Source organism: Oncorhynchus keta, chromosome 8 (genome assembly GCF_023373465.1).
Source record: "Oncorhynchus keta strain PuntledgeMale-10-30-2019 chromosome 8, Oket_V2, whole genome shotgun sequence".
In the NCBI taxonomy this organism is placed as follows: domain Eukaryota; kingdom Metazoa; phylum Chordata; class Actinopteri; order Salmoniformes; family Salmonidae; genus Oncorhynchus; species Oncorhynchus keta.
This window is the reverse complement of record NC_068428.1, coordinates 28,102,834-28,127,466: the sequence shown is the minus strand read 5'-3', so window position 1 is coordinate 28,127,466 and position 24,633 is coordinate 28,102,834. Positions and strand designations below refer to the sequence as shown.

General features: G+C 42.8%; 1 protein-coding gene across 1 annotated transcript in view; it reads left to right on the top strand.

The window, feature by feature from the left end:
• Positions 1-24,633, top strand: part of LOC118387061 (kelch-like protein 29) — a 435,230-nt gene that overhangs the window by 30,020 nt on the left and 380,577 nt on the right. The window lies entirely within an intron of this gene.

Here is a 24,633-nt window from a genome sequence, read left to right as displayed (position 1 = left end):
TCTGATGCAGTCAAGTGTACCGTTTTCAAACAAACATGGAAATATCTGATTTGTCAAATGTCTGACTGGTGGTAATTGCATAGTATAGCTCTATTTTGGTGTCTGAGGATTGTTAAATGTATCCTTTTTAAAATTCTATTTGAGCCATTTGTGAGCTATTGAAGTTGAGTTTTGAATGGTTAAAGTAATTGTTCAGGGTCAGATTGAAAATGACAGACAAATACCCAGTGCTGTATCTTCTGTATTGGAACAGCAAGAAGGAGCACAATGAGTTTTGCTCTAAGTATTAGCTGTGAGTTTGGTCATTAGACTTAACACTAGAACCGCTGAAGCAGTTACAGTATTTTGACTGCTCATTAATAAAAATAAAAAGTCTTACGCTGCCATTTAAGTCATACCCCCCTCCGTCCTTGACTTTTCATGAATAAGTCTATACAACACACTGTCGTTAGAATCTTTATCACAAACAGAACTGGAGTTCTAACCAGTTTTAGGAGGGCATGTTTTACTTTTTTTTTTATGGTTTCCCGGGTTGCCCCACCTTTCCCTGACTTTAGGGCCTGCTCTACTCCTCCGACAGCTGAAAGTGTTCATTTGGTAATCACCCCGATAATTACTTTGAATCTGAACCTAAACTATACTGAAACTAATTTCACCCATCCTGTATGACAACAGATGAAATACATTAAGTAAAGTATGATTTCATGAGCGAGGGGAACGATGCATAATTATGTAATCACCAATTGTGAAATTTAACCATTCTAATTAAAATCTTAATGGTGTGTACCCGATATCAGTCCACCGAATCCAAGCAGTCTTATCAGTCTGTTGACCTACATGTAGCAGGCTACACAGTGAGAGTGTGCATAATTGTACATGCTGAAAGGCTTTCCATATCTGGGAAAAGATCCGCAGCAGGTTAGCAAGCGTCAGAATGTGGTGATGAGGCTTGTGGAACCTTACATTGGCAAGGGGAGAAATGTCATGAACAATTTCTGTACTTCACTGGCGAACAAGTTGCTTGCAAAGAAACAAGCCTTGTTTGCACCATGAGCAAAGTGAGACGGAAGTTCTCTGCCTCAATAAGGGACCTGCACAGCCGTTGTACTCCACAATGGTGCTGAAGAATGACAAGACAACTCTCACACTTTACCAAAGCAAGGCAAGAAAGAACGTTTCTGTCATGAGAATCATGCATCCGACAGTTGCCATCGATGGGGACGCAAAGAGAACCGGAGACCGTTACACATTACAACCAAACAAAGGTAGGCCTATGTCAATGTGAAAGTGACAAAGATTTGTGTTGACTGTTAGGACAAGGATAACAGATCATTGAAATACAATTTATATTAATTAAATTATTGCTTTGTGCAGATTTTCACTTTATCAAGCACACTTGCCATTAATGATGTTCAGGCTGTATTCTGATGTTTTCATAATTTGTCTGAGTCTTGGTTGTAGTATTGTTTTTATTTCATTTTTAATTTTGTTGTAAAAAGAAGCTGTTTCCGTGTTCCAACACCTATGCTTTCTGTTTCATAGTTGTAACAAAGGCACTCTACTAATAAAATTGATTGACCACTTGAATGTGTTTTTAGTGGTTTGTGTTTACTATTCTTATTTGAAATAAAATTAATCTTATTGTTACCCAAGACATTCATAAATTATTTTTGCGATAGCATGTATTAATTACACTGTTAGAATGTTGAAGTCCGAATGATTGCTCCATTAGCTTGAAAAGGGGGTCCCTCGAGGCCCAGCGGTTCTAGTGTTAAATTACACCACTTGATCATGTAATACCGCATGTGCTTGTATATGTACACCTACTGTATGCCATTGGTTTAATTGGTGGTGGGTCAGATTGCTTAAATTACTTAACAAATGTCTTTCAACTCATCCCTACAAAGACCTTGCAAAACAACTGCAGCCAGGCACTAAGAAATGATGGGTTTAGTGTCTGGTCTCGAATCATTAAGAGGGGATTACTGCTGGTCCAGAGAACCCCAGGAATGTGTTGTCCCCTCTGGTGACCCAACACACCGCTGATGAAATGGAATTGAATTAATGGGGTCGCCCACTGGGCTGCCTGATTAAAATGACACACACCTTTGATCCCAGAGCGAGGTCACCAGGCTGCCCCCCTAGGGATATGTAGGGGACGTGTGTGTGTGATATTCACTCTGCTGTGTGCTGCGATCCACCTCCACACCCCAGAGCCTTCTCACTGGGGGGCTGGACCTCTCAGGTGCAGAACTGGTTGCCTGGTTTCGGGTCAATGGGTATAAAAGACTGCGGAGATTGAAGCTGGAGCCCTTCCAAATATAACATTGTCATGTACAAATAAAGCAAACCGAAACAAAACAGTAAAATGTTTAAACTTTCAATCAGCAGATGTCACAAAGTGCTTTTATAGAAATCCAGCCTAAAACCCCAAAGAGTGAGCAATGCAGACGCAGAAACACGGTGGTTAGGAAACTCCCTAGAAAGGCAGGAACCAGGATCTGAGGGGTGGCCAGTCGTCTTCTGGCTGTGCCGGGTGGAGATTATAAGAGTACATGACCATTAAGGCAGGATAGTTCTTCAAGATGTTCATACTGTAGATGATGATGATCAGTGGTTAACTTCTTATGGTATAGGGGACGCTTGCGTCCCACTTGGCCAAAAGCCAGGGGAAATGCAGCGCGGCAAATTCAAATAAAATGATATAAAAATCAAACTTTCATTAAAATCACACATGTAAGATATACTAAATTAAAGCTACAATCATTGAATCCAGCCAACATGTCAGATTTCAAAAAAAGGCTTTTCGGTGAAAGCATATGCTATTATCTGATAACACAACAGTAAACAAAGAGGGTAGCATATTTCAACCCTGCAGGCGCTACACAAAACGCTGAAATAAAATATAAAACATGCCTTACCTTTGACGAGCTTCTTTTGTTGGCACTCCAATATGTCCCATAAACATCATAATTGGTCCTTTTGTTCGATTAATTCCGTCCATATATATCCAAAATGTCCATTTATTTGGCGCGTTTGATCCAGAAAAACTGCTTCCAAATTGCGCAACGTCACAACAAAATATTTCAAAAGTTGCCTGCAACTCAACATTGTTACGCAGTTCCTAGATGGCCATACTTCTTAATTGCACAAATGAATAACCAACCAAATTCCAAAGACTGACATCCAGTGGAAGCGGTAGGAACTTAAAACAAGTTCCTAAGAAATATTCTTTCCCAATGACAACTCACTGAACAGACTTAAAAAAATTAAAAAAACATTGAATGGTTAGTCCTCTGGGTTTTGCCTGCTACATACGTTCTGGGTTTTGCCTGCTACATACGTTCTGTTATACTCAGACATTATTCAAACAGTTTTAGAAACTTCAGTGTTTTTCTATCCAAATCTACTAATAATATGCATATCTTATATTCTTGGCATGAGTAGCTGGAAGTTGAAATTGGGCACGCTATTTATCCAAAAGTGAAAATGCTGCCCCCTATACCTTAAGTTAAAAAGGGTGCAACAGGTCAGCACCTCAGGAGTAAATGTCAGCTGGCTTTTCATATCTGAGGGAGGGGAGAGAGGTCTGTGACAAGGTAGTACGTTATGGTTCACCACTTTGCGACGTTCCTATGATCGTAAAGTAAACATCTCCAGTATTTAATTTGTCTGAGATAAATAGAAGTAGATGTGTCAAATATGAACAAAATGAAATGCTTGTCTTTTGAGATGGAAAGTAAAATAAGGTGTGTGTGTGTGGCCATGTTAAACCAAACCACACTAAGACGGTAATGTTTCAGTTGTAAACTCAGCAAAAAAAGAAACGTCCTCACTGTTAACTGAGTTTTATTTTCAGCAAACTTAACATATGTTCATGCAAATATTTACACAAGATTCAACAACTTGAGACAAACTGAACAACTTCCACAGACATGTGACGAACAGATAAAATAAAAACAATACTACAACCAAGACGCAGACAAATTATGAAAACATCAGAATACAGCCTGAACATCATTAATGGCAAGTGTGCTTGATAAAGTGAAAATCAGCACAAAGCAATAATTTAATTGATATAAATTGTATTTCAATGATCTGTTATCCTTGTCCTAACAGTCGACACAAATCTTTGTCACTTTCACATTGACATAGGCCTACCTTTGTTTGGTTGTAATGTGTAACGGTCTCCGGTTCTCTCTTTGCGTCCCCATCGATGGCAACTGTCGGATGCATGATTCTCATGACAGAAACGTTCTTTCTTGCCTTGCTTTGGTAAAGTGTGAGAGTTGTCTTGTCATTCTTCAGCACCATTGTGGAGTACAACGGCTGTGCAGGTCCCTTATTGAGGCAGAGAACTTCCGTCTCACTTTGCTCATGGTGCAAACAAGGCTTGTTTCTTTGCAAGCAACTTGTTCGCCAGTGAAGTACAGAAATTGTTCATGACATTTCTCCCCTTGCCAATGTAAGGTTCCACAAGCCTCATCACCACATTCTCTGACGCTTGCTAACGGTAATGTTTCAGTTGTAAACTCAGCAAAAAAGGAAACGTCCTCACTGTTTAACTGCGTTTTTATTTTCAGCAAACTTAACATGTGTAAATATTTGTATGAACATAAGATTCAACAACTTGTGACAAACTGAACAACTTCCACAGACATGTGACGAACTGAAATTGAATGTGTCGGTGGTCAAAAGTAAGTGAGTGTCTGGTGTGGGCACCAGCTGCATTAAGTACTGCAGTGCATCTCCTCATGGGCTGCACCAGATGTGCTAGTTCTTGCTGTGAGATGTTACCGCACTCTTCCACCAAGGCACCTGCAAGTTCCCAGACATTTCTGGGGGGGAATGGCCCTAGCCCTCACCCTCTGATCCAACAGGTCCCAGACGTGCTCAATGGGATTGAGATCTGGGCTATTCGCTGACCAAGGCAGAAGACTGACATTCCTGTCTTGCAGGAAATCACGCACAGAACGAGCAGTATGACTGGTGGCATTGTCACGTCGGGTACCACATAGGGAGAAGGACGTCTTCCCTGTAATGCACAGCATTGAGATTGCCTGTAATGACTAAAAGCTCAGTCCGACGATGCTGTGACACACCGCCCCAGACCATGACGGACCCTCCATCCCGCTCCAGAGTACAGGCCTCGGTGTAACGCTCATTCCTTGGATGATAAATGTGAATCTGACCATCACCCCTGATGAGACAAAACTGCGACTCGTCAGTGATGAGCACTTTTTGCCAGTCCTGTCTGGTCCAGTGACGGTGGGTTTGTGCCCATAGGCGACGTTGTTGCCGGTGATGTCTGGTGAGGACATGCCTTAAAACAGGCCTACAAGCCCTCAGTCCAGCCTCTCTCAGCCTATTTCGGACAGTCTGAGCACTGATGGAGGGATTGTGCATTCCTGGTGCAACTTGGGCAGTTGTTGGTGCCATCCTGTACCTGTTCCTGGTGCAACTTGGGCAGTTGTTGGTGCCATCCTGTACCTGTCCCCGCAGGTGTGATGTTTGGATGTACCGATCCTGTGCAGGTGTTACACGTGGTCTGCCATTGCGAGGATGATCAGCTGTCTGTCCTGTCTCCCTGTAGCGCTGTCTTAAGCATCTCACAGTACAGACATTGTTATTTATTTCCCTGGACACATCTGCAGTCCTCATGCCTCCTTGCAGCATGCATAAGGCACGTTCACGTAAATGAGCAGGGACTTAATGACCGTTCCACAGGTGCATATTCATAAAAAAAATGTATGGTTCATTGAACAAGCATGGGAAACAGTGTTTAAACTCTTTGAAGATCTGTGAAGTTATTTGGATATTTACGAATTATCTTTGAAATACATGGTCTTGAAATTGTTTGTTTGTTGCTGAGTTGACAATGCACCTTTTTATTAGGCAGTTATTGGCCTAATAGAATCACCCTCCTGGGTTAGCTAGAGATGTACTGGTTTCTGCATAATCCGGTTAGCTATGGGTACTGGTTTCTGTATAATCCGGTTAGGTAGGGGTACTCTGGTAGGCTCCCCTCACTCGCTAACGACGGTGGAAATGTATGTCTCCTGTACACTTAGGAAGGGTGTTTCATTCAGCTCAGTGAGGTTCTTAGCTGTAATGACAGAATAACCTTAGGGTTGTCTGTTGTAAAGGTGTCTGCAAAGCAGAAAATATAATGATTCTAAAGACATGGGCATCGTGTGTGTGTGTGTGTGTGTGTGTGAGAACTCTGGGTCATTAGCAGTAAAACTGTCTCCCTGCCTACACATCCATTGTCAAAATAAAAGCGTTCCACTAATTTGAAGCCTGAGCTCGCACACACACACTGTACACAGACTGCAACACACACAAACTGATGATTCCCGAGACCTAAACATTGAAGCACTGTCTCTCAGCCGAGTGATTAAGAGATTGCGCCCAGTGGGGGGCGTCAGGTGGTCATGCGGGGAGTGGAGACCCCTGGGGACAGGGCACACAGCAGGGGTCACAGCGTGACATCTCACCCGTGCCATTGAGCTTAATATCTGTGAAGGAACTGCTGAAACACAGAGTATAATCACCCTCAGCATCAGCCTCTTCAACATCCGTTAGGTACCAACCAGGCTTTACCATTAACACCATCTAACGGGAAATTAACTAAATCCACAACACTAGCCATAGTTATTCATCTATATGTTGCATAACCTTTTGTTGCCTGCTGGGTTTTTGTGTTAAGTGCATTTCAGTGGGTGGTTGCAATGACTGAATGTGTATTATAGCTGTGATCTAAAGCAGGGAAACATTTAAATGGCAAACTCAATCCATTTGACACCTGGACGTGTGAATGTACAGTATCTAGCTGTGGAGTGCTGAGTGGAACCTTTTTCTCTATGTTGTGCCCTGTTTGATTTCCTCACTGGAATCTATGTCCAGTTGCAGTGGTGGGCAGGTAGATATGCTGCCAGATCTCTGCTTCTGTGGCTCCAAAATGGTGGTGGCTCAAGAGGAAGTGGCTGTGAGGGAATAAATACTGTGTGCGTAACAGAGCAGTACCTAGTGTGATTGCTTGCTTATCGATGATAATGGACTTGATTTATTTAGCGCTTTTCCAAGTGCCCAAAGCCCTGTATATCAGTACTGTAGTAGTTTAAGTAAGCACTTAAATCACCAACCACCCCAAGAAGTAATTTTGATGTCGCTGCTAATTCACATCAAGAACAATTAGGAAAGAGAAAAATACAGTACAGAAAAGCCATGGTGTCGTTGATGCATAGTTTGTGTCCGAAATGGCACCCTTTTCCCTATATAGTGTACTTTTGACCAGAGCTATGGACTCTGGTCAAAATAAGGGTGGCAGGTAGCCTAGTGGTTAGAGCTTTGGACTAGTATCTGAGAAGTTGTCAGCTCTGGGATTTGCGGAAACTTGCGGTTCTGCCCCTGAACAAGGCAGTTAACCCACTGTTCCTAGGCCATCATTGAAAATAAGAATTTGTTCTTAACTGACTTGCCTTGTTAAATAAAATGTAGGGAATTGAGTGGTCAAAAGAACTGTATTATATAGGGTGTCATTTTCCTGTTCTTTCTCTCAATTAAAATCAAAGGGCTTCATTGGCATGGGAAATGTCACTTTGGCAATGTAAACACAACAGAGCAACCTCTCATCCCAGTGTTATTGGCTCAGATCCTCCTGTGAGGAATAGCTTTCCCTGCTGGTAGCATTACACACCAACACCACTGAGAACCCCTAGCTGCCATTCTACCTGTCGGGAACCAAAAGCCATCCATCTGTCCACCCTGTCGTCCAGTGTTTGCTTGAGTCCTCTTTAGAACAGCCTTGTAGTCTTCCAACATTTGTAGTTTGTTTGAATGGTCTTCAATGTGCAACAACTTAAATTTAAAGGTATCTGGTAGACAGTGGTGCCCCCCCCCCCCCTTTTTTTCTAGCACTTTTTTTTTCATTTGATGCCTGTTTTGCGTGATATTTTGGCATTAATACATGTAACATCAGTTTGCAAACAATGTAAAAACATTTTTTAATAATGCCACATACATACTTGGTCTCTTTTTTTGCTTAAGGCAGCTCCAAAATGCAGGTGTCTTCAGCCTCGCTCTGTGCTTTCTGTGGCGGAAAATACAGAGCGTAGGGGTTGGTAATGTTCTCTCGTTGGGCCGTGATTGGCTCAGTGTTCTGTTACTCATGGGGACACTACGTCACCGCCAAATCTAAGGGTGAAGCTTCAGAATTTAAGCCACTTGGATGCTGCCGTAGTTACATTAGACGTTCCCATCCAAGAAGGCTCAAGGTCATTGGCCACAGATAATTTTGTCAAATCACGTTATATCTACAGCAGCTTGATTGGACTGATCATGTCAACATGTATAATCTCAATCTTAGCTAGCAAGCTAGCAGTCATCATGAATCAAGTTGACAAGCTACTGGCATACGCTTTTTAATCCTTGTCATATGAAGAGAAATAATTAAGAGAAATTATAGATAAAACATCAGTGCTCATCGGCCATTAACATTACAACAAGTTGGAAGTCGCAAATTCAACAATGAGTGGTTTGGAATGAATCAATGGCTAACTGCAAGCATTGCAAAGTAATCACTAGCCTGCTATTCAGTGGAGTGGGTGTGTGGTCCCCTTTCTGGGTTTAAGGGTCTCTTTTCCAAACTTAAAAGGATAAACATTCAGCATTGACCATGGTGTCAATCCAGCATGACATCTGCTGCTCTCAAAACAACTGGAAAGTCAGAAGTGGGAAATGTAATTTCAGTGAGTTCAAGACAACTAGGAGCTCCGACTGGGAAAATGTTTTAACGGTTATCCAATTCAGAATTGGAAGTCGGGAACTCAGACCTCTTCCTAGAGCACCGACCTGAAGATCACTGACATCATCATGATTCTTGAACGCACCATAAATCGAGAGAATACCAGTCTTTATTGGCAAAGTTTGATGACAAAATTTGCCCACAAAGGACCACTGCGCCACCTTCCTTTTCAAGTGAACACAACACAACAAGGTGAGTTCAAAAAGGTGTTGTATGCTGCTGCAAAAATGATGTAATATGCCAAGGAGATATGTATACTGTAGTACTAAGTATACAGTACCAGTCAAAAGTTTGGACACCTACTCATTCCAGGGTTTTTCTTTTGTTACTGTTTTCTACATTGTAGAACAATATTGAGCACATCGAAACTATGAAATAACACAGAATCATGTAGTAACCAAAAGAGTTGTTACATTTGAGATTCTTCAAAGTATCTACCCTTTGCCCTGATGGCTGCTTTGCACACGCTTGGCATTCTATCAACCAGCTTCATGAGGTAGTCACCTGGAATGTATTTCAATTAAGTGTACCTTGTTAAAAGTACATTTGTTGAATTTCTTTCCTTAATGCGTTTGAGCCAATCAGTTGTGTTGTGACAAGGTAGGGGTGGTATACAAAGAGGGCTATTTGGTTAAAAGACAGAGTCCATATTATGGCAAGAAAAGCTCTAAGCAAAGAGCAACGACAGTCTATTACTTTACTGTCATGAAGGTCAGTCAATACGCATCATTACAAGAACTTTGAAAGTTTCTTCAAGTGCAGTCGCAAAAACCATTAAGCGCTGTGAAACTGACACTCATGAGGACCGCCACAGGAAAGGAAGACCCAGAGTTACCTCTGCTACAGAGGATAAGTTCATTAGTTACTGGCCTCAAATTGCAGCCCAAATAAATGCTTTGCAGATTTCAAGTAAAACATCAACTGTTCAGAGAAGACTGCATGAGTCAGGCCTTGCTGAAGGGCACCAATAAGAAGAATAGACTTGCTTGGGCAATGAAACACAAGCAATGGAGATCTGTCCTTTGGTCTGATGAGTCCCAATTTGAGATTTTTAGTTCCAACTAGTGTCTTTGTGAGACGCAGAGTAGGTGACCGGATGATCTCCACATGTGTGGTTCCCACAGTGAAGCATGGAGGTGTGACTTGTTGGTGATTTATTTCAAGTTTAAGGCACACTTAACCAGCATGGCTACCAAAGCATTGTGCAGTGATACACTATCCGGTTTGCACTTAGTCCCACTATCATTTGTTTTCATACACACCTCCAGACTGTGTATGGCTATTTGGGGAGAGTGATGGCATGCAGCATCAGATGGCCTGGCCTCCACAAATCACCTGACCTCAACCCAATTGAGATGGTTAGGGATGATTTCACACTTTTTTAACTAGGTAAGTCGGTTTAGAACAAGTTCTCATTTTCAATGAAGGCCTAGGAACAGTGGGTTAACTGCCTTGTTCATGGGCAGAACGACATATTTTTACTTTGTCAGCTCGGGGATTTGATCTTGCAACCTTTCGGTTACTAGTCCAATGCTCTAACAACTAGGTTACCTGCCGCCCATATGATTCCATATGTTATTTCCCAGTTTTGATATGTCTTCACTATTATTCAACAATGTCTAAAATAGTAAAAATAAAGAAACCCTTGAATGAGTGTGTCCAAACTTCTGACTGGTATTGTATGTTGTGTCATAAGCTGTTAGTAGCCCATGTGGCTCACCCTAATAATTTGGTCCCTTTTCCCCTTCTAATTTCACCTACTGTTCTGACTTGGTGGTGCACATGTAGCCTACAGTATAGCATGTTTTAGAGAAATGTAATCAGAATATTGTAAGAGCTTTCCATGTCTGCTTATGCCTCTTTATTTATCCTACGGTTCTGACTTGGTGTACAGGGAGAATACTGTAAGAACGGCTATGTTCCGAATTCTGTCGAGGTACATTTAGAAAGTGCTGAACAAATCGTTATATTGACTACATCCATCCTAGCTCGCTCATTAACGGATTGCCTTTTATCCGCTCGTCGTCCCCTTATGCCATAGTTTGTAGATCTCAAAAGCCAGTAAAAAACACATTTGTTTAAGCAAGTCAGCCATATCAGCTATGTTTCTTTATAAGTCAGTAAATGAGGCTGAATGAACTGTTTCACTGCCAGACAAGGCTCTGTCTGTTGCCAGGTGTCGCAGTGGTAAGGTGTTGGGACTTGTGTGGGCACCGTTTGTCACAGTTATGTGTTGTATAGATTTACATGCTAAAATCGCCCCTGCTGGTAGAAGTAAATTGATACCTAAACAGGAATTTAATCTTATATCGGAAATGAATTCATGAATTTGTTGGTATAATAGTAAAGCCCTTGGAAACACTATGGAAGTAAAGCACAAGTGTCTGCCACTTTCACAGCAAATTCTATTTTGTTCCATTTAGTTAAATTACTAGCCTCAGATTACATAGCTTATATAAGTATATTCTCAACATTGAATGGGCCAACCTATTTCTATCTCAATTAGGCAGTGTTATTAGGACTGTGTGTTTAATCCATGCAGGGCTGACACTGGTAAGGGAGTGATTTCCCTGCTCTGAACAGTCCTGCTGCTAAATGTTCATTACATCTCCTCTAACTACCCAATGTCCTCGACTGAAATAATTCCCCTAACAGAGGGACTTCTTATCTGAAAAATTATTAAAATGTTCTGTTTTATCATTTACGGTCAACTGGCCAACTGAGTGAAAATTGACTCTGAAATAATTGCTGAATATCAGCCGGCCCATTGCACCGCAGTGTTATTTATATCTCCTTATTTTGACATAGGTTTTAATGGCCCACTGTGGAGTGCAACTCATTACTCAGCACATATCTCTATCCTACATATGTAGAGGAACGTCTGATGTTATATGGTATTTTTCACTGCTGTTCAGCAGTGTGGGTAAGGGAGGTGGAGACCGGGAGGTTGGCTGTTTAGGGCTGTAGTCTGCTGGAGGCGTGAATAGAATAACTGTGCAGCACAATCTGTTCTGCTTCCTCAACAACCAGTGCCACTTCAGACATTTATGTACTGACATATCTGGCAGTACTGTAGCTTTCTAGCGTTTGTACAGTATGACCTTGCAGTAGTTAAAATGCTTATTTCCATGGGCTTATGACAATAGAGGCCCACAGGGCTAATGAGGTTAGGTCTTATCCTCCCAGGAAATGATTTGATAGAAAATGAATTAATTCAAACCATTTGATTTATATTCAGTTGAAGTCAAAGTTTACATCCAATTAGGTTGGATGTAACTAAATTTTCAACCACTCCACAAATTTCTTGTTAACAAACTATAGTTTTGGCAACTACTTTGTGCATGACACAAGTAATTTTTCCAACAATTGTTTAGACAGATTATTTCACAATCACAATTCCAGTGGGTGAGAAGTTTACATACACTAAGTTGACCGCCTTTAAACGGCTTGGAAAATTCCAGAAAATTATGTCATGGCTTTAGAAGCTTCTGATAGGCTAATTGATGTCAATTGGAGGTGTACCTGTGGATATATTTCAAGGCCTACCTTCAAACTCAGTGCCTCTTTGCTTGACATGTACAGTGGGGCAAAAATGTATTTAGTCAGCCACCAATTGTGCAAGTTCTCCCACTTAAATATGAGGCCTGTAATTTTCATCATAGGTACACTTCAACTATGACAGACAAAATGAGAAGAAAAGAAATCCAGAAAATCACATTGTAGGATTTTTATGAATTTATTTGCAAATTAGGGTGGAAAATAAGTATTTGATCACCTACAAACAAGCAAGATTTCTGTCTCTCACAAACCTGTAACTTCTTCTTTAAGAGGCTCCTCTGTCCTCCACTTGTTACCTGTATTAATGGCACCTGTTTGAACTTGTTATCAGTATAAAAGACACCTGTCCACAACCTCAAACAGTCACACTCCAACATCCACTATGGCCAAGACCAAAGAGCTGTCAAAGGACACCAGAAACAATTGTAGACCTGCACCAGAATGGGAAGACTGAATCTGCAATATGTAAGCAGCTTGGTTTGAAGAAATCAACTGTGGGAGCAATTATTAGGAAATGGAAGACATACAAGACCACTGATAATCTCCCTCGATCTGGGGCTCCATGCAAGATCTCACCCCGGGAGGTCAAAATGATCACAAGAACAGTGAGCAAAAATCCCAGAACCACACAGGGGGACCTAGTGAATGACCTGCAGAGAGCTGGGACCAAAGAAACAAAGCCTACCATTAGTAACACACTATGCCGCCAGGGACTCAAATCCTGCAGTGCCAGATGTGTCACCCTGCTTAAGCCAGTACATGTCCAGGCCCGTCTGAAGTTTGCTGGAGAGCATTTGGATGATCCAGAAGAAGATTGGGAGAATGTCATATGGTCAGATGAAACCGAAATATAACGTTTTGGTAAAAACTCAACTCTTATTTTGAGGACAAAGAATGCAAAGAACACCATACCTACTGTGAAGCATTGGGGTGGAAACATCATGCTTTGGGGCTGTTTTTCTGCAAAGGGACCAGGATGACTGATCCATGTAAAGGAAAGAATGAATGGGGCCATGTATCGTGAGATTGAGTGACAACCTCCTTCCATCAGCAAGGGCATTGAAGAGGAAACGTGGCTGGGTCTTTCAGCATGACAATGATCCCAAACACACCGCCCGGGCAACAAAGGAATGGCTTCGTAAGAAGCATTTCAAGGTCCAGGAGTGGCCACGCCAGTCTCCAGATCTCAACCCCATAGAAAATCTTTGGAGGGAGTTGAAAGTATGTGTTGCCCAGCAACAGCCCCAAAACATCACTGCTCTAGAAGAAATCTGCATGGAGGAATGGGCCAAAATACCAGCAACGGTGTGAAAACCTTGTGAAGACTTACAGAAAACGTTTGACCTCTGTTATATACCCTTTGTTGGCAATGACAAAGTATTGAGAGACTTGTTATTGACTTTTACTTATTTTCTACCACGATTTGCTAAATAAATTCGTAAAAAATCCTACAAGGTGATTTTCTGGATTTTTTTTCTAATCATTTTGTCTGTCATAATTGAAGTGTACCTATGATAAATTACAGGCCTCATCTTTTTAAGTGGGAGAACTTGCACAATTGGTGGCTGACTAAATACTTTTTTGCCCACTGTATATAGAACTGTTTGGTCATAATGACCATTGTTATGTTTGGAGGAAAAAGGGAGAGGCTTGCAAGCTGAAGAACACCATCCTAACCGTGAAGCATGTGGGTGGCAGCATCATGTTGTGGGGGAGCTTTGCTGCAGGACGGACTGGTGCACTTCACAAAAATAGATGGCATCATGAGGAGGAAAATTGTGGATATGTTGAAACAACATCTCAAGACATCAGTCAAGAAGTTAAAGCTTGGTCGCAAATGGGTCTTCCAAATGGACAATGACCCCAAGCATACTTCCAAAGTTGTGGCAAAATGGCTTAAGGACAACAAAGTCAAGGTATTGGAGTGGCCATCACAAGGCAATGCTACCAAATACTAATTGAGTGCGTGTAAACTTCTGACCCACTGGGAATGTGATGAAAGAAATAAAAGCTGAAATAAATCTATTTATTTTGACATTTTGCATTCTTAAAATAAAGTGGTTATGCTAACTGACCTAAGACACAGAATTTTTACGATGATTAAACGTCAGGAATTGTGAAACTGAGTTTAAATGTATTTGGCCAAGGTGTATGTAAACTTCCGACTAACTAGATACGCAGTTCATCACACTTTTCTAGATCCATGGGTTGTCCACAATCAAAGCAAACATAAATAGCTTTAGTTTTTATAAAAGAGAATCTGGTCCTACTGATACATTAGGGAAGTAAAGGGAATACCTCGGAGGCAGTAATCACTCTTCTAGATCCACGGACTGTCCATGTGCTGCCTATGTAGTGAAATGGAAACCGATCCACACACAGATTTATGGACGGGACATGTGCCTTGCACATGTCAAGCCAACGTTATAAGGGGAAAAAGGGGTTGCTCCAATTCAGGAAACCTGGCGAAGTGCATTCCTACCGCAGTATAACATTTTATGTAATTGTAAAGTTGTTTTTGAGAGAAAACGGGCAGCTGTTTTGGGGTTTTCCCAGCAGGCTGATTTTAATAGGCATAACACCAAACTAATAGACCAATGAATGTTGTTTTGTAAGAAAGTGTCGCTTGTGTTTTTATGTCGGAGGCAAAGCTTCAGTTGCTATTTTTTGCAAAACCACTACAAATAACTAGTAGTAAACTGGAAAATTAAAACAGTTGTAAAGTAGTTTACTAACAATCCCATCAGCCATTTCTAAACCAGCGAGAAGTCCGATGTCCAGAACAGTGTGTGATTGATTGTCAAGTCCAGAGAACCAAACAGAGTTGATGTTATCCCTCAGATGTAGGCAGGCAGGCAGGCACTCTGCTTTCCAGGGAAGACGGACAGCAGTTCTGAAAACGGACACTTAAATGGGCAGATACCCTGGCCTAGCCTTCAACCATCAGGAGGATGAAAGGAAACGGTAAGGATCACACAGAGAACAGACAGACCAGTCCTGTATCCTCCCACACACGCTCCCCATGCCATGAGGAATATGAAAACCAGACTTTAAAGAAACTCAAACAAATAAACGAGCAAATAAAAGTATATTCTACCGAACAAAAATGAACGCAACACGTAAAGTGTTTCATGAGCTGAAATAAAAGATCCCAGTAATCTTCCATTATGCACAAAAATTATTTCTCAAATTTGGTGCATATTTGTTTACATCCCTGTTAGTGAACATTTCTCCTTTACCAAGATAATCCAACCACCTGCCAGTGTGATCTTTACAATACAAGGCCACTAAAATGTGCAGTTTTGTCACAACACAATGTCATATTTATGTCTCTAGTTGAGGGAGCATGCAATTGGCATTCTGACTGCTGCAGGAATGTCCACCAGAGCTGTTTCCAGAATGTTTATTTCTCTACTATAAGCCGCTTCCGACGTCATTTGTAGAGAATTTGGCAGCACGTCCAACCGGTTTCACAACCTCAGACCACGTGTAATCACAACAGCCCAGGACCTCCACATCCAACTTTGAACAGATTACAGTCAATAGCCTGATCAACTATATGCGAAGGAGATGTCGTGCTGCATGAGGCAAATGGTGGTCACCAGATACTGACTGACTGGTTTTCTGATCCACGCCCCTACTTTTTTAAAAGGTATCTATAACCAACAGATGCATATCTGTATTCCCAGTCATGTGAAATCCGTAGATTAGGGCCTAATGAATTTATTTCAATTGACTGATTTGTGACCCATCGCCTCGATTCGGTCTTATCTAGCAAAATTTGAAATGGTGTTATGGCCATTGGATAAAAGTAAAGACCCAGCAATTCTTATCGGCAGACTCAACAGCCTCGGTTTTTCGGATGACTGCCTTGCCTGGTTCACCAATTACTTTGCAGACAGAGTTCAGTGTGTCAAATCAGAGGGCATGCTGTCCGGTCCTCTGGCAGTCTCTATGGGGGTGCCACAGGGTTCAATTCTCGGGCCGACTCTTTTCTCTGTATATATCAATGATGTTGCTCTTGCTGCGGGCGATTCCCTGATCCACCTCTACGCAGACGACACCATTCTATATACTTTCGGCCCGTCATTGGACACTGTGCTATCAAACCTCAAACGAGCTTCAATGCCATACAGCACTCCTTCCGTGGCCTCCAACTGCTCTTAAACGCGAGTAAAACCAAATGCATGCTTTTCAACCGATCGCTGCCTGCACCCGCATGCCCGACTAGCATCACCACCCTGGATGGTTCCAACCTTGAATATGTGGACATCTATAAGTACCTAGGTGTCTGGCTAGACTGCAAACTCTCCTTCCAGACTCATCAAACATCTCCAATCAAAAATCAAATCCAGAGTCGGCTTTCTATTCCGCAACAAAGCCTCCTTCACTCACGCTGCCAAGCTTACCCTAGTAAAACTGACTATCCTACCGATCCTCGACTTCGGCGATGTCATCTACAAAATGGCTTCCAACACTCTACTCAGCAAACTGGATGCAGTCTATCACAGTGCCATCCGTTTTGTCACTAAAGCACCTTATACCACCCACCACTGCGACTTGTATGCTCTAGTCGGCTGGCCCTCACTACATATTCGTCGCCAGACCCACTGGCTCCAGGTCATTTACAAGTCCATGCTAGGTAAAGCTCCGCCTTATCTCAGTTCACTGGTCACGATGGCAACACCCATCCGTAGCACGCGCTCCAGCAGGTGTATCTCACTGATCATCCCTAAAGCCAACACCTCATTTGGCCGCCTTTCGTTCCAGTACTCTGCTGCCTGTGACTGGAACGAATTGCAAAAATCGCTGAAGTTGGAGACTTTTATCTCCCTCACCAACTTCAAACATCAGCTATCCGAGCAGCTAACCGATCGCTGCAGCTGTACATAGTCTATAGGTAAATAGCTCACCCTTTTTCACCTACCTCATTCCCATACTGTTTTTATACTGTTTTTATTTATTTACTTTTCTGCTCTTTTGCACACCAATATCTCTACCTGTACATGCCCATCTGATCATTTATCACTCCAGTGTTAATCTGCAAAATTGTATTATTCGCCTACCTCCTCATGCCTTTTGCACACATTGTATATAGAATGCCCATTTTTTCTACTGTGTTATTGACTTGCTAATTGTTTACTCCATGTGTAACTCTGTGTTGTCTGTTCACACTGCTATGCTTTATCTTGACCAGGTCGCAGTTGCAAATGAGAACTTGTTCTCAACTAGCCTACCTGGTTAAATAAAGGTGAAATAAAAAAAATAAAAAAAATAAAAAAAACTTCAAAATGGTATATCATACACTGCAGTTGAGGTACAATGGGAAAGTCATTCTGCTTTGATATTAGATAAACATGTAACCCCACTTTTAAGAAAATTGCCCCTGAATGTTTTGGTACACCTACTGGAGAGCTCTTCTTTGTCTACACCTATTCAGCATAATTCACACCCTCTTAAGCCTTAGCCTCACCAATCTCTTTACAATAAGGAAAAACTCCTGGTAAAGATACTTTATCTAGTCCTTGGTCTATATCGTAATCTGACTTTAAAGTGTCCAGATAAAAATATTAGATGCTTACCCAGACACTTGTCTAAATTGATGAGTAAAAAAGACTGTGAAATAAATGCTGTAACCCCCCCCCCCCCAGCCACATCTAGCTAAGTGGATGAGTCACTAGTGTCTAAACATGTACACATGTTCATGAAATACAATAGATGGCCATAATCACCCCCAGACACACTTGGCTAACTTGATGGTTCATGTAAACTTCATCTTGCAAAGTGGAGTCTTTGTTTATGTAACTAGCTACATGTCTAAACAAACGAACCATAATCACAACTCTGAGCCACAGTACGAATGGATTGTCATAGCTTGCTACTATGCATGAAATGCTGGAGTATGACTCTGTAGGTAGCTAAAGCTAGTTAGCTAACATTTGGCTATAACTAGCATTGCAAATGGTTTTCTGACATACAAATAATATTACTACACAGATCATACATGTAAAGTGAGCCAGCAAGCTAACATTCGTTTGCTAGTTAACGATACGCTTTAACTTGCAATGAAAACAACTTTGACAAAATTCAAAACGTATAATATCTTAGAATGTAGCTAGACTCTTACCTGCATACATGGATGAACGCTTCACGGCAGCGTGTATTTTCCGTTTGGTTTGTAGCTAGCTACAACTTGGTTGGCCTGTTATGTCAAGTCACTCCCGTTCACACTGACTTATCTACACATACTGAGCAGCTCATGTTATAGACGGAAGCGTGCTACACGACATACCAATCCGAACTCGTCTCTTGGCATGTCCAGCCCATGCATTCTCAGCCAATCATGGCTAGTAGGAAGGTTCCTGACTTTTTCCGTGGTTAAATAAACTAGGCTCTTAATTTAACAATTGCATTCGTATTGATGGCATATAGGTTTGTTATTAAGGCACATGAAAGTTCACATGTTCCAGAAGGCATTCTGCCAAAAAACACGTTAAGAAAAAGTAACCTTTTTTTAAAAACACGTTCAAGTGCCTCTACTGTGAAGTAGTGATCTGCAACATTTGCCTAGCTTGAAACGGGTCACCTTTCCTTATGTACTGTAACTCAGTCAAGTCTTTTAAATTGTATGTTGCGTTTATATTTTTGTTCAGTGTAGAATTTGGCTGGTCTTCATTTATTTGCAAAACACGAGTTAATGCAGGATGGGATTAATTAGAACAGATTTTATCAATAAATTAATAATTTGCCATTCTGTTTATGTATGTGGCATGCTATTATTGTGTTGGCTAATGTGTTGATTTTTACATTTGAATTGTGTTTTAATGCAGTTTGACATCACCGTCTAATTTTGATTCAGCTAATTAGTTATTTCTCTCTGTCTGGATTGTTGTTTTGAATGTTTGAATCTTTTATACTTCTCACACAACAAAATTAAATGAATTCTACCATAGAGCCATTCTCCCCTGTCCTCTTCCTCAGTGTTGATCCTCTGCTCAGAGTATCAGAAACATTCTCCCTTGGAGTGATGCGACAGGGTCACTACCCTTCTACCCCGCCGTTTCTTCTGGCCGAACCCCCAGACCAAGGCAGATGTCATCCACAGTGCCCCACCATGTCTATTTCTCCCTCTTCACATCTTTTTCATTTCATTAAAAATATATATTTTTACCAATTGGGTTAGCTGCCACTTCTGGGTCTGAGAGGAGGGCTCTTGTTTTGGCAGTAGAAATTGATAGCCATTACAGGGTAGGGAAATGGTGCTTCTCTCTGTGTCAATCTGGCCCAGTGCCTGACAGCTTGCCCTGCCTGATGGCTGTCATCTTACTTAATTGCTTTACTAATATCATCCGCTACTCTGACTGGAACTGGGTCAGCAAAGCCCTTTTGGATCAGGCCCGGATATGACGCTGTCCCTACTACTCTCTATCTAATTATTTTACTATGGGCCCCCGTATTGTTATTTTGGGACATAGGCCTACTCATTACTCAACACCTGTGATTACTGTATGCCTCGCTGTATGTCTCTCTCAAATGTCAATATGCCTTGTATACTGTTGCTCAGGTTAGTTATCATTGTTTTAGTTCACAATGGAGCCCCTAGTCCCACTCCTCATACCCCTGATACCTCCTTTGTCCCACCTCCCACATATGTGGTGACCTCACCCATTACAACCAGCATGTCCAGAGATAAAACCTCTCTCATCATCACCCAGTGCCTGGGCTTACCTCCGCCGTACCCGCACCCCACCCTGTCTGCGCATTATGCCCTGAATATATTCTACCATGCCCAGAAACCTGCTCCTCTTATTCTCTGTCCCCAACGCTCTAGGCGACCAGTTTTTATTGCCTTTAGCCACACCCTCATACTACTCCTTCTCTGTTCCGCGGGTGATGTGGAGGTAAACCCAGGCCCTGCATGTCCCCAGGCACCCTCATTTGTTGACTTCTGTGATCGAAAAAGCCTTGGTTTCATGCATGTCAACATCAGAAGCCTCCTCCCTAAGTTTGTTTTACTCACTGCTTTAGCACACTCTGCTAACCCTGATGTCCTTGCCGTGTCTGAATCCTGGCTCAGGAAGGCCACCAAAAATTCAGAGATTTCCATACCCAACTATAACATCTTCCGTCAAGATAGAACTGCCAAAGGGGGAGGAGTTGCAGTCTACTGCAGAGATAGCCTGCAAAGAAATGTCATACTTTCCAGGTCCATACCCAAACAGTTCGAACTACTAATTCTGAAAATTACTCTCTCCAGAAATAAGTCTCTCACTGTTGCCGCCTGCTACCGACCCCCCTCAGCTCCCAGCTGTGCCCTGGACACCATTTGTGAATTGACTGCCCCCCATCTAGCTTCAGAGTTTGTTCTGTTAGGTGACCTAAACTGGGATATGCTTAACACCCCGGCAGTCCTACAATCTAAGCTAGATGCCCTCAATCTCACACAAATCATCAAGGAACCCACCAGGTACAACCCTAACTCTGTAAGCAAGGGCACCCTCATAGACGTCATCCTGACCAACTGGCCCTCCAAATACACCTCTGCTGTCTTCAACCAGGATCTCAACGACCACTGCCTCATTGCCTGTATCCGCTACGGTGCCGCAGTCAAATGACCACCCCTCATCACTGTCAAACGCTCCCTAAAACACTTCTGTGAGCAGGCCTTTCTAATCGACCTGGCCCGGGTATCCTGGAAGGACATTGACCTCATCCTGTCAGTTGAGGATGCCTGGTCATTCTTTAAGAGTAACTTCCTCACCATTTTAGATAAGCATGCTCCGTTCAAAAAATGCAGAACTAAGAACAGATACAGCCCTTGGTTCACTCCAGACCTGACTGCCCTCGACCAGCACAAAAACATCCTGTGGCGGACTGCAATAGCATCGAACAGTCCCCGCGATATGCAACTGTTCAGGGAAGTCAGGAACCAATACACGCAGTCAGTCAGGAAAGCTAAGGCCAGCTTCTTCAGGCAGAAGTTTGCATCCTGTAGCTCCAACTCCAACAAGTTCTGGGACACTGTGAAGTCCATGGAGAACAAGAGCACCTCCTCCCAGCTGCCCACTGCACTGAGGCTAGGGAACACGGTCACCACCGACAAATCCATGATTATCGAAAACTTCAACAAGCATTTCTCAACGGCTGGCCATGCCTTCCGCCTGGCTACTCCTACCTCGGCCAACAGCTCCGGCCCCCCCACAGCTCCTCGCCCAAGCCTCTCCAGGTTCTCCTTTACCCAAATCCAGATAACAGATGTTCTGAAAGAGCTGCAAAACCTGGACCCGTATAAATCAGCTGGGCTTGACAATCTGGACCCTCTATTTCTGAAACTATCCGACGCCATTGTCGCAACCCCTATTACCAGCCTGTTCAACCTCTTTCATATCGTCTGAGATCCCCAAGGATTGGAAAGCTGCTGCAGTCATCCCCCTCTTCAAAGGGGGAGACACCCTGGACCCAAACTGTTACAGACCTATATCCATTCTGCCCTGCCTATCTAAGGTCTTCGAAAGCCAAGTCAACAAACAGGTCACTGACCATCTCGAATCCCACCGTACCTTCTCCGCTATGCAATCTGGTTTCCGAGCCGGTCACGGGTGCACCTCAGCCACACTCAAGGTACTAAACGATATCATAACCGCCATCGATAAAAGACAGTACTGTGCAGCCGTCTCCATCGACCTTGCCAAGGCTTTCGACTCTGTCAATCACCAGATTCTTATCGGCAGACTCAGTAGCCTCGGTTTTTCGGATGACTGCCTTGCCTGGTTCACCAATTACTTTGCAGACAGAGTTCAGTGTGTCAAATCGGAGGGCATGCTGTCTGGTCCTCTGGCAGTCTCTATGGGGGTGCCACAGGGTTCAATTCTCGGGCCGACTCTTTTCTCTGTATATATCAATGATGTTGGTCTTGCTGCGGGCGATTCCCTGATCCACCTCTACGCAGACGACACCATTCTATATACTTTCGGCCCGTCATTGGACACTGTGCTATCTAACCTCCAAACGAGCTTCAATGCCATACAACACTCCTTCCGTGGCCTCCAACTGCTCTTAAATGCTAGTAAAACCAAATGCATGCTTTTCAACCGATCGCTGCCTGCACCCGCATGCCCGACTAGCATCACCACACTGGATGGTTCCGACCTTGAATATGTGGACACCTATAAGTACCTAGGTGTCTGGCTAGACTGCAAACTCTCCTTCCAGACCCATATCAAGCATCTCCAATCGAAAATCAAATCAAGAGTCGGCTTTCTATTCCGCAACAAAGCCTCCTTCACTCACGCTGCCAAGCTTACCCTAGTAAAACTGACTATCCTACCGATCCTCGACTTCGGCGATGTCATCTACAAAATGGCTTCCAACACTCTACTCAGCAAACTGGATGCAGTTTATCACAGTGCCATCCGTTTTGTCACTAAAGCACCTTAAACTACCCACCACTGCGACTTGTATGTTCTAGTCGGCTGGCCCTCGCTACATATTCGTCGCCAGACCCACTGGCTCCAGGTCATCTACAAGGCCATGCTAGGTAAAGCTCCGCCTTATCTCAGTTCACTGGTCACGATGGCAACACCCATCCGTAGCACGCGCTCCAGCAGGTGTATCTCACTGATCACTGATCATCCATAAAGCCAACACCTCATTTGGCCGCCTTTCGTTCCAGTACTCTGCTGCCTGTGACTGGAACGAACTGCAAAAATCGCTGAAGTTGGAGACTTTTATCTCCCTCACCAACTTCAAACATCAGCTATCCGAGCAGCTAACCGATCGCTGCAGCTGTACATAGTCTATTGGTAAATAGCCCACCCATTTTCACCTTTGAAGCTCGCATCCGCTACAAGACCATGGTGCTTGCCTACGGAGCTGTGAGGGGAACGGCACCTCAGTACCTCCAGGCTCTGATCAGGCCCTACACCCAAACAAGGGCACTGCGTTCATCCACCTATGGCCTGCTCGCCTCCCTACCACTGAGGAAGTACAGTTCCCGCTCAGCCCAGTCAAAACTGTTCGCTGCTCTGGCCCCCCAATGGTGGAACAAACTCCCTCACGACGCCAGGACAGCGGAGTCAATCACCACCTTCCGGAGACACCTGAAACCCCACCTCTTTAAGGAATACCTAGGATAGGATAAGTAATCCTTCTCACCCCCCTTTAAGATTTAGATGCACTATTGTAAAGTGACTGTTCTACTGGATGTCATAAGGTGAATGCACCAATTTGTAAGTCGCTCTGGATAAGAGTGTCTGCTAAATGACTTAAATGTAATGTAAATGTACCTCATTCCCATACTGTTTTTATTATGTTTTTTATTTATTTACTTTTCTGCTCTTTTGCACACCAATATCTCTACCTGTACATGACCATCTGATCATTTATCACTCCAGTGTTAATCTGCAAAATTGTATTATTCTACCTGGTTAAATAAAGGTGAAATAAATCAAATAAATAAAAATAAGAATGAGTGCGTTTTTTTTTCACAACCCGGCTCGAGGGAAGTGATAGAGTTCTTATAGGACCAGGGCAATAATAATATAATAATCAATAATTTTGCTCTTTATTTAAACATCTTACATATAAAACATTATTTGTAAATTGCGAATAACTCTCCATAGGTTAATGAGAAGGGTGTGCTTGAAAGGATGCACACAACTCTACAATGCTGTATTGGAGAGAGTCTGTCTTACATTTTCCACACACAGTCTCTGCCTGTATTTAGTTTTCATGCTAGTGAGGGACGAGAATCCACTCTCACATAGGTACGTGGTTGCAACGGGCATCAGTGTCTTAACAGCCGATTTGCCAAGGCAGGATACTTTGAGCACAGCCCAGACCTCTAGCAGTGGCTTATGATTTTAAATTCAATTTTCGCAGAACCGCTTGTTGCAATTTCAATGAGGCTCTTGTCATATTGGCATAAATGGATCGGGAAACAGGCGCAGGAATGCGCAATAGGGGTTTTTATTTCCCAAATTACAGCGTGCCGTGTACAGGCACGGGGACGAAGACCAAACTAACATTATACAAAACACAGAGTAGATACCCAAACAAAAGAGCGAGGAGAGAATAAATAACACAAGTGCACAATGATCCCACACGAGACAAGACTCGGAATCATCTGTGCAATACAAGTGGCACGAAAGCAAAAACAACACAGCACAGGTACTCACACAACCAACGGACATTGGAACAATAATTGACAGCCCAATGGAAACAAGGGGCACATTTTAAACAATTACAATCAGTGGGAATGGGGACCAGGT